Source organism: Bombyx mandarina, chromosome 22, assembly GCF_030267445.1.
Source record: "Bombyx mandarina strain Sakado chromosome 22, ASM3026744v2".
Classification (NCBI taxonomy): Eukaryota; Metazoa; Arthropoda; class Insecta; order Lepidoptera; family Bombycidae; genus Bombyx; species Bombyx mandarina.
Window position 1 is genome coordinate 988,690 of NC_143228.1, and position 10,730 is coordinate 999,419.

At 40.5% G+C, this 10,730-nt stretch overlaps 1 protein-coding gene across 3 annotated transcripts in view; it reads right to left on the reverse strand.

The window, feature by feature from the left end:
- Nucleotides 1-8,786, reverse strand: part of NGR-A35 (neuropeptide receptor A35) — a 150,549-nt gene extending 141,763 nt beyond the window's left edge. For all 3 annotated transcript variants that reach the window (XM_089736719.1, XM_089736720.1, XM_028183152.2), the window contains exon 1: nt 8,622-8,786. The gene's annotated coding sequence lies outside the window, so the exon portion shown is untranslated. The remainder of the gene's footprint in view (nt 1-8,621) is intronic.
- Between the last annotated feature and the right edge of the window lie 1,944 nt (nt 8,787-10,730).

Here is a 10,730-nt window from a genome sequence, read left to right on the forward strand (position 1 = left end):
TAGGCAGCGGCATTGCTGACGTGCATGAGCGATGGTAACTACTTACCATCAGGTGGGCCGTGTGCCAGTCTGCCTGCTCGGGCAATAAAGAAAAACACAATTCTGTCTATTTTTGAACGGCACGATTCTTCATTTTACAATTTACATTTTATATGTGCTATCGTGAAACTACTATTACTGGCCTTAAAAACGTTGGCAGTCCTATTGTAATCAGATTCTATTCAGAGCTTACAAACACGCTAAAAACAGTTGAGCGGGGCTATTTATCAAAGATTCCTATTTATCAAATACCTAAACCGATTTTTTTAAATTGTTTCATTACAGCTTATATAACAAGATCATAGGTTGATATTGGTTTTGATTTACATTTGGTATTCATTCACAAAAGAATTACTAACTAACATAAGAATAACAAGTATATTTGTAATCTGAAATTGCTTACAAACAAGTTACGCTGTGATGTTTGTTTGTTATCTTCCCCTGTTTATTTACATTGTTCTTTGGTTATTCTTTCGAGCGCACACAAAAATTCTAATCCGATTTCGATAAAAAAAAATTTGGTATTAAAAACCTATGAGCTATTCCTAATGTGTCTTCTGAATGATAATTAACTCCGAATATAATGCGCGTGAAACCAGGTGTCATGGTTTGACATGATTAAAATTAATTACATTGACCTTGCGGAATACGTACTCTGTTCAAACCTTTTACATTGTGTTTGAAAGCCTTGGCCACTCTACGACCTAACTATCCATGGAATGCGTCTAATTGTTGGAAAAGATTCGCACATCGCACATTGTGAGTGAATGCTACTACTATCTACCAAAACCTTCATCGACGCCTTTCATTTTACCACGTTATTAATTCGTATGTAAATACTTATATACGTTTAAATAATATGTACATATATAGATAATAAACACCCAGATAAAGAGCAAACAAACCTTTTCATCACAGGAATGTTCGCCTGATGTGATTATCGAACCCACGACCCTCGGCGCAATACTCAACCACCTGACTACTGGACCATCGAGTCAGTCAAAATGTCATAAGTAATGATAATTTTTTTTTTTGCAATTTAATTTAATTCTATTGTCATTTTATTCTAATAAGCTGTACGTTATTTTCAAAAGTTTGAGTTTCTAATGTCAGTTCCAAATCATAAAAAATATTCCATTCGACGGACACGAGACGAAAGCGAATGTCAGTCTCTGGTACATCCTAATTTGGAACCCGATGATCGTATGTGACTTGTTCCCAATTAGAAGTTAAGATAAGGACAAGACTGTCTACACTCTGCCTTCGCCGCGCACTTGTGTACTTCGGTCATATTGCTCGAAAACGCCTGATAGCCTAGAGAGACTATTCGTGATAGGGTAGATCGAGGCAAAGAGACCGCACGGGCGCAGTCCGACTAGGTAGTTCGGTCAAATCCACACCACACTAGGGATCCCATTCCACGAAGTTCTTCATGTGGCCAATGATCGGAGGCGCTGGAGGGACATTGCGAGAAGTAGAATCCTGTCAAAATATGATGCTCACGACCCTCAGCCGTGAGGAAATGACGCGAGGAGGAGAGAAGTTAAGTTTAAAAAGAACTTAGTTTCCGAAATAGTGTTTTATTTTATTTACCCGTTACTACGGTGTGTGTTAAATGACGGTACTGCATTCACGGTCCACAGGGTAAGCGGCGCGTCGGTAGACCGTACACGCGTTAGGAGGACGACATTAGAAAAGTTGCTGAATTTATGTCGCCAGAGACAAAACAAAATGGAAATCTTTGGAGGAGGCCTTTACCTGAGAGGGGTCCATACATATAAAATAATTATACTTAAAAAAATGTAATTGCATGGAATTAAGGGCTTTTTGAAGTTATACTTTTTTAGGCACGTTATGAAAAATTTATGAGAGTGAAATTTTAAGAGGGGCGCGCACCGTGACACAAAATTAACAGAATGAAGCTGCCCACTAAATCGCTCATTACAATACGACCGACGTAACTTGGTGAGTTTGAATATAGCCGCAGGTGAACTTTCGCGCATGTACACTCGTAAAATAAAGTGTTATTAACATTAATTTTTTAGTAATATAAATGACAAAATCATCATTGAATATAATTCATACTAAATATTATTAAATTATTAACGTTAAATATTTATTATTAATTATTTATTATTTAAAAAAAAAAGTAATAAATTAAATAAAAATAAAAAATAACTTCTTACGCGCGTACATAAGTACACGCACCCTTTTTTAATTTATTTATTTATTTTATTACTGCATTCAACAAGTCCGTTTGAAGTTCGATACATTTCTAGTAACATTAACGGAGGAAATTACGATTTTCCGTTTCGTAGAAAAGCGAAAGACTTTTCTTCTTCCGAGAGTGTTTCCTAATTAGACGGCGGCTTTGTCGTAATTAGATCGAACGCTTTACGACGAAGGGCCGGGAGCTCTCGGTATTAGCGACTCGACGCCAAATAAACGTGAGCCGCTCTGAACTTTGGATGTACGTTTTTTTTATTCAACTAATACTTAGCACCGAACAATATTTTTATTTTTTATTTTTTTTTGTATTACCCTTCTAGGCAGACGAGCATACGGCCGACCTGATGGTGGGTGGTTGCCGTCGCCCATGGACTTCAGCAATGCCAGGGGCAGAGCCAAGTTGCTGCGTTTCTCTTTCTTTGCAGTGTACAGATTCAGAAGTTCAACTCTACACTGAATGTATCGGCAAAATCGGCAGTGAATGTATCGGCATCAAAAAAGCAAAGGCAGCTAGGCGTCTGAAACGTAGATAAAGAATAGAAGTCGTGGCCTAAATGATTAGACGACCAGTGCACTCGTGCCAAGCGATGCGACTGTGCTCAAATTGCGCTGGTAGGTATTTTTTCTTAAATGAAATACGGTATCACAAATAACTGCGACAATTTGGTAAAAGCATCGTGTAATAAAAGTCAAATCCGCAGAAAGTATATGAATGGAGTAGGAAGATTAGTGGAGATGGAGGATGTCACTTTTGCAAAAAAATCCATGTGTAGGTACAACAGTAACAACAGAGAGCTCCGCTCCGTTCGGTTACTCGAGCAGGAATGTATTGTGCGACAATAGTCATAGTTCCCCTAAAAGGGAAGATATATAAGACCTTAATAAGGCCTGCCGTCTTGTATGGATCAGTTTTGTTTTACAAATTTGACATCTTTATGCTCTATCTCTCTCACGGGAAGTGTTGAGGCCGCGCGCCGCCGTGCTGATATCAACAACAATGAGTCACCACTTGGCGATGTATTGCTCTCCGACTCGGAAGGCTGGTTCTCGTCCCGTGAAGTACTCCGGAACACCAGTGGCACTGCATTGACGACTTGACCGGCCGATAAATTACTCAACTCATAGTCCCCGCGTCGAGCAGGGGTCCCTGATATGCAGGGCTGCCAAGATGTTAAAAGCAATCCACTGCACAACTCTCCTGCACTCTCTCCCAAACGTCCGATCTCGGCCAAGACAGAACCTTTTTTTTTTCGGGCCAAGGGCCAAACCACCTACGAGGTCCCCGTGCCTAGAGGGCGCGTGGGGTATGTGAGACTGGTCCGCGACTGCGAGACCGCGGGCCCAAGGATGTTTTCAGAACCCTGCTCACTAAGCGACTCCCCTGCACTCTTCGCCCAAGCATCCGATCCCCTCTGAGGTCAGAACCCGGATGAGGTAAGGGGGTTACCGCGGTCAACACTATAACCAGACGGCGCAGCTCACCCCAAAGACGCCCGGTCGACGGAGTCTTCGAGGCGAATCGAAGGCTCTGAAACGTCGGCCGTCTCGGTATGGCAGCCCGTCAGGCCACCCAGACGGTGCCGCTGGTGTCCCGTAATACCCTGCTGGACTAGAACCAGCCTGTCGGGTCTGGACGCGATACACCGCCAACCGGTTGCTCTTTTATCACCTGGATACTCCTTGGCGGCGCACTAGAGTGCTGGTAGCGCGCAGCGCGGTCTCGACCCCCTCAGGTCGTCCTATGACCTTCACCGGGGGAAACCAAGACAGAACCTAGGAGAAGTTTTATTTTTTATTTTTTTATTTCTTAGATGGGTTGACGAGCTCACAGCCCACCTGGTTGTTAAGTAGTTACTGGAGCCCATGGACATCTACAATGCAAATGCGCCACCCACCTTGAGATATAAGTTTTAAGGTCTCAGTATAGTTACAACGGTTGCGCCACCCTTCAAACCGAAACGCATTACTGCTTCACGGCAGAAATAGGTGGTGGTACCTACCCGTGCGAACTCACAAGAGGTCCTACCATCAGTAAATAGAGGAGACACCGCGGTCATCAATACAACCAGATCCGGGGCTTACCCCAAGAACCTCAACATCGGGTTGTCTCTCTTCTGTCCAATAGTCTCTCTTCTGTCTTCGATAACAGTCTCTTTACAGCCTGTATACTGGTAGTAGAGTGAAGTGTTTCTGCCACAGAGCAGCTTAGTACTTCGGCTTCAAGGAAAATCCAGAACTAATAAAATGTAACTTAAATGTCATATCTGAATAAGGAAGCTGACATTCGTGTTGTAATGTCTATGACTGAATGACCCGTGAAGTCGTCTGCTTATCCAAACAATGAAAAAAAATTGGTGAGATCTCGTCGAGGTATTTGAAAAAAACACTCATTCGTTCGCACTAACGGAAACCATCACGTAATCACGAAAGGTCGGACATCAATGAGTACCGTATCTCTTCAACAAAGAAACCAACCGGAAATCGAATCTCGATCCCAGAGGCTCAGCAGACGGGGCTACTAACCACCGGAACGATTATAAAAAGAATGACAAATAATATGCGAAATAGTAAAAAAAATGCCAAAAACATCCTAAGCAAATGTTCAATACAAATATAGAAGCTATCAACGGAGACTCCCTAACAACTTTCGTAAACGAGATAGGCTTTCTCGCCGTCACAAAAACCGAAATTCTGAAACGATAAAAACGTAATACTTTTTTCCTTGCAAAAATACTAAATATAGAAGATATATATATGCTGGAAGAAAACTCATGAATGAGTTAAGCTCGCCTTTGTACATAGTATTTAGACATTCTTTAAATCTGTTTTTATTGTATTTTCTTTTTGTGTACAATAAGTATAAATAAATAAAAAATAAAATAATAAATATAGAACCCACCCTAGAAATGTCTTATCCGTGTAATTTAGTTTCAAACGATATTTAGGTCACCTTGGCGAGCCTCAAGACGGGTGGTGGCATTTACGTTGTCACAATATCTTAACCACTTTACAATTAAGTCAGCCGTGAGCATCAGTCTACAGAAATATAAGCCTAACCAGACTGGTGGTAGGACCTCTTGTGAGTCCGCACGGGTAGGTATCACCACCCCGCCTATTACTGCCGTGAAGCAGTAATGCGTTTCGGTTTGAAGGGTGGGGCAGCCGTTGTAACTATACTGAGACCTTAGAACTTATATCTCAAGGTGGGTGGCGTATTTACGTTATAGATGTGTATGGGCTCCAGTAACCACTTAATACCAGGTGGGCTGTGAGCTCGTCCAACCATCTAAGCAATTAAAAAAAAAAAAAAAAATACGTGTACCCAGAATGACTTATAAACGAACCAAGGCGAGCAATAAGAGAAAAGAACCCTAGAAAACACGAGTCACAGTATCTTTGCAACCTTAAATGTATTTTCTGTTCGTTTTTGAACCACCGATCTTCGCAACTGCACATCCTCGATACCACAAAGCCAATGAGGTAACAAATATATCTGGAATATGTTAAATAAAACATGTTTGTTATGTATCGACACGATTGCTTGAATTGATAAAATATAATTAAACAGATAAACCGGAAATATATGCTCTATATCAGTGTTTCCAAAACTTTTTTGTGCCATGCCCAACTGTAACATTTCTAAAATTTTTATGCCCCCCATACATAATTTTAACATTAAAATAGATAAAATTTATATGAGGAATACTTTGTTACTAACCAATTAATAAACTCTAGGTTCACCCGGTTGCTCATGCCAATAAACTGAAGCTCTTGTGGATCAGAGAGGTCAGATCGCGGCTCTCTTTGTTTTAAATGATTACCAGAGAATAGATCTTATCCAATGAATGCCACCCTTTCCTTAACAATATAATGCGTAAACAATAATTAAAAAAAAAACATTTTATAAATATAGACATATCATATACACATGGTATATATTAATGTATCGATTGTGTGTTCATATTCTACACCATACAGTTATGAAAGTATTCTATGTAAGATAACACAACACAAGAGCTCCATCTATGTGCATAAGTATTCTTATCTAAATTGCAAATACTTGTATTATTCGTGATTGAAAAACCGCCTACCTAAATAATCTCTTTTCTCTGCAGATCGGTTTATACGATAAAGCATTGGATCATTAAAATATGTTAAATCAATCAAACTTTTTAACCAATCAAATTTAACGTGTATCAAAAAATGTTACGTTTACACCCAGCCAAATTTTAATCTTATCGTTTTCTTTTTGATTAATCACAGTTTATTTTATGTCACAGAATGCTTAATGCTTACGTGTGGATAGATATACTTTCGAGTTTAATTAAAATAACAAAACAGGCATAATAATTAGGATGGGAGATTCAGTTAATCTATACTTAATATTATAAAGAGGAAAGGTTTGTTAGTTTGTATTGAATTGGCTCCGAAACAACTGAACCGATTTAAAAAATTATTTCTCTATTGGAAAGCTACGCTATCCCCGGGTGACATAGGCTATATTTATTATATTTAAAAAAAAATTGGTATCCTTACTGAAACTCCAATAATGTAACCCAACGTGTAAAAAAATTACCTAAAATTCTTTACATCGCGTGCGCTACTTCCCAAACGAAGCCGGGGCGGACCACTAGTTCATTATAATTTGAGAGAGTGTCTCGCTTGCTATATTTTAATTGTTAACGGCCGCCTGGTGTAGTGGTAAGTGACATGGTCACTACACAAGGGGGTCGCGGGTTCGAATCCCGCCAAGGGAAGATATTTGTATGATAAATATACATATATATACATATATATATATACATATATATATATATATATATATATATATATATATATATATATATATAAAATTACACCCCTGTTAGAGATATCACATCATTTTATTATGATTCTCCGTTGTATTCAAACTAGGCAGCGGCTTGGCTCTGCCCCTGGCATTGCTGAAGTCCATGAGCGACGGTAACCACTCACCATCAGGTGGGCCGTATGCTCGTCTGCCTACAAGGGCAATAAAAAAAAATTAAGTTTATATTTTATATAAGAAGGTACACTTCTCTCTACACTCTATTACTCTAAACAGTAGTCAAGTATACAGGTATCTTATTGTGTGTTTAATTATTATTGCCGTTTAGAATTAACTATTAAAAATTAGCAGATAAACGAGTTTAAGCCTTGTGGAAATTCACTACCATCCTGATCTGTATTTATTCGTAGTTTTTTTTTATTGCCCTTGTAGTCAAACGAGCTTACGGCCTACCTGATGGTGAGTGGTTACTTCAGCAATGCCAAGGGCAGAACCAAGCCCCTGCCTACCGTTAAAATTTAAACCGTTTGATTACCAATCCGAAGATACAGCAGCGACATTCTCAAAATACTATTCCTACTGATTTACTGTTATCCGTCATATAATTTCCTACTCAACTTTTAACGCCCAAACGCCACCTCTTTTAGAGAGGGTAGGAAAGCCATTGTACCGAATAAATTGTACTGCAACATCGTTACTTAGCGACAGCTGTGCTGACTATAGACTGCGGTAACCACTTAACACCAAATAGGCCGTGCACTGGTCTGCCCAACTAAGCAAAAAATATTCACGCTATTTTTTAATAAACGGGCAGAGATATTCGTCACGATTCGAATATTAATCCCAATGACGGATTTTTATCAAAAACGCATGTGATATTAAAAAAGGTTTTTTTTTCGTTTTATCATTTAAGAATACCTACAAAATAACATACTATAATAGTGAATTGTATTAACTACCAATCATATGATTTTACATTCTATGAACTGAAGCAGAAATATATTAGGTTTTGTAAATTTCATAAATATTTTTTCTATCACGGTGTATATATCAAACATTTCTACCGAAACCGGAAAATGAGCCGATGATCTTCAAAGGTCGCCCAGATAGTCGTGATACCCGGCCAAGAACCCATTAAACTAGAGTTTAAATTTAAAACCGCATCAAATTCAGCCATCAAACACTCAGGGATATATTTTGCACTGCGCTCATCGTATGGAAAGCAGTAAAATCGAGGCCTGAATTAAAATTTCACATTCTTTGTAAAATATTCGTTTTTATTCGCATGTGAACGTTTTTGTAATAATATCTTTATATATATTTAGCGCGGCCAGTGCGAATCAAGATCAAAATATATGAATGATCTCAATGATTTTAATACTGTTATAATTTTTTGTCTTACATTTTAAGGCCATGTCTCATATAATATTATGTTATATCACCTGCGTAAATACAACTATACCCCTGTCGTTACATTGCTAAAAGGTTTTAATATCAAAAACACTAAAGTCAAAATAAATAAATAAATTGTCACTAAATGTCTTACACAAAAACTCTCAATTTATTTTGAATGTATTGCAAAAAGGATTATCTATTATTATTTAATTTTTATATATCATTCACAACGTCCACGGCACAACACACTCATTGAAACGTCGGTCGGATTACGAACGTGAAACTTTCTAAATCCGGAGCACACGTCTTACCCGAACAAGCCACGACAACGTACTGACTAAATGTAAAACGTAGACAAACCAAAGGAAAAAATATAAAGCACGCTCTAAAAATTGTTTGTAGAAGACACAAAATATACCTAGAAAGTTCAGTATGTGTTAAGTGGTGATCAGAACTTAGCGATATCACAAACATATTATTGTCACGGGCTTCTTATGAAAGAAAATTACGGCTGGGGATCTTCAAGCCGGAATGAATTACCGTTTCGCGCTAAAATGTAGTATTACACACCCATAAATATTTACTGTCACCCTATCATCAGGTTTACAATATACCAGATCCCTTCACACAAATTAGAGCGCTCCCGATTCCGTTCCCGTCACGAGGACTGTAGTGGATTGGCACACGCTGGGCATCAGCTTGGCTGAATCTGATCCACCATCGCTCCCGTTTAGCCCGGACTCTACCCCGTCTCCTCAGGATACCGCTGAAGCCATAGACATCTTAACGTCACACATCACCTCGACATTAGATAGGTCATCGAAGCAAGTTGTAGCGGAGGACTTCCTTCACCGCTTCAAATTGCCCGACGATATTAGGGAACTCCTTAGAGCTAAGAACGCCTCGATACGCGCCTACGATAGGTATCCTACCGTGGATAATCGTATTCGAATGCGTGCCCTACAACGCGACGTAAAGTCTCGCATCGCCGAAGTCCGAGATGCCAGATGGTCTGATTTCTTAGAAAGACTCGCACCCTCCCAAAGGTCTTACTACCGCTTAGCTCGTACTCTCAAATCGGATACGGTAGTAACTATGCCCCCCCTCGTAGGCCCCTCAGGCTGACTCGCAGCGTTCGATGATGATGAAAAAGCAGAGCTGCTGGCCGATACATTGCAAACCCAGTGCACGCCCAGCACTCAATCCGTGGACCCTGTTCATGTAGAATTAGTAGACAGTGAGGTAGAACGCAGAGCCTCCTTGCCACCCTCGGATGCGTTACCACCCGTCACCCCGATGGAAGTTAAAGACTTGATCAAAGACCTACGTCCTCGCAAGGCTCCCGGTTCCGACGGTATATCTAACCGCGTTATTAAACTTCTACCCGTCCAACTCATCGTGATGTTGGCATCTATTTTCAATGCCGCTATGGCGAACTGTATCTTTCCCGCGGTGTGGAAAGAAGCGGACGTTATCGGCATACATAAACCCGGTAAACCAAAAAAACATCCGACGAGCTACCGCCCGATTAGCCTCCTCATGTCTCTAGGCAAACTGTATGAGCGTCTGCTCTACAAACGCCTCAGAGACTTCGTCTCATCCAAGGGCATTCTCATCGATGAACAATTCGGATTCCGTACAAATCACTCATGCGTTCAACAGGTGCACCGCCTCACGGAGCACATTCTTGTGGGGCTTAATCGACCAAAACCGTTATACACGGGAGCTCTCTTCTTCGACGTCGCAAAAGCGTTCGACAAAGTCTGGCACAACGGTTTGATTTTCAAACTATTCAACATGGGCGTGCCGGATAGTCTCGTGCTCATCATACTGGACTTCTTGTCGAACCGCTCTTTTCGATATCGAGTCGAGGGAACCCGCTCCTCCCCACGACCTCTCACAGCTGGAGTCCCGCAAGGCTCTGTCCTCTCACCCCTCCTATTTAGCTTATTCGTCAACGATATTCCCCGGTCGCCGCCGGCCCATTTAGCTTTATTCGCCGACGACACGACTGTTTACTATTCTAGTAGAAATAAGTCCCTAATCGCGAAGAAGCTTCAGAGCGCAGCCCTAGCCCTAGGACAGTGGTTCCGAAAATGGCGCATAGACATCAACCCAGCGAAAAGTACTGCGGTGCTATTTCAGAGGGGAAGCTCCACACGGATTTCCTCCCGGATTAGGAGGAGGGATCTCACACCCCCGATTACTCTCTTTAGACAACCCATACCCTGGGCCAGGAAGGTCAAGTACCTGGGCGTTA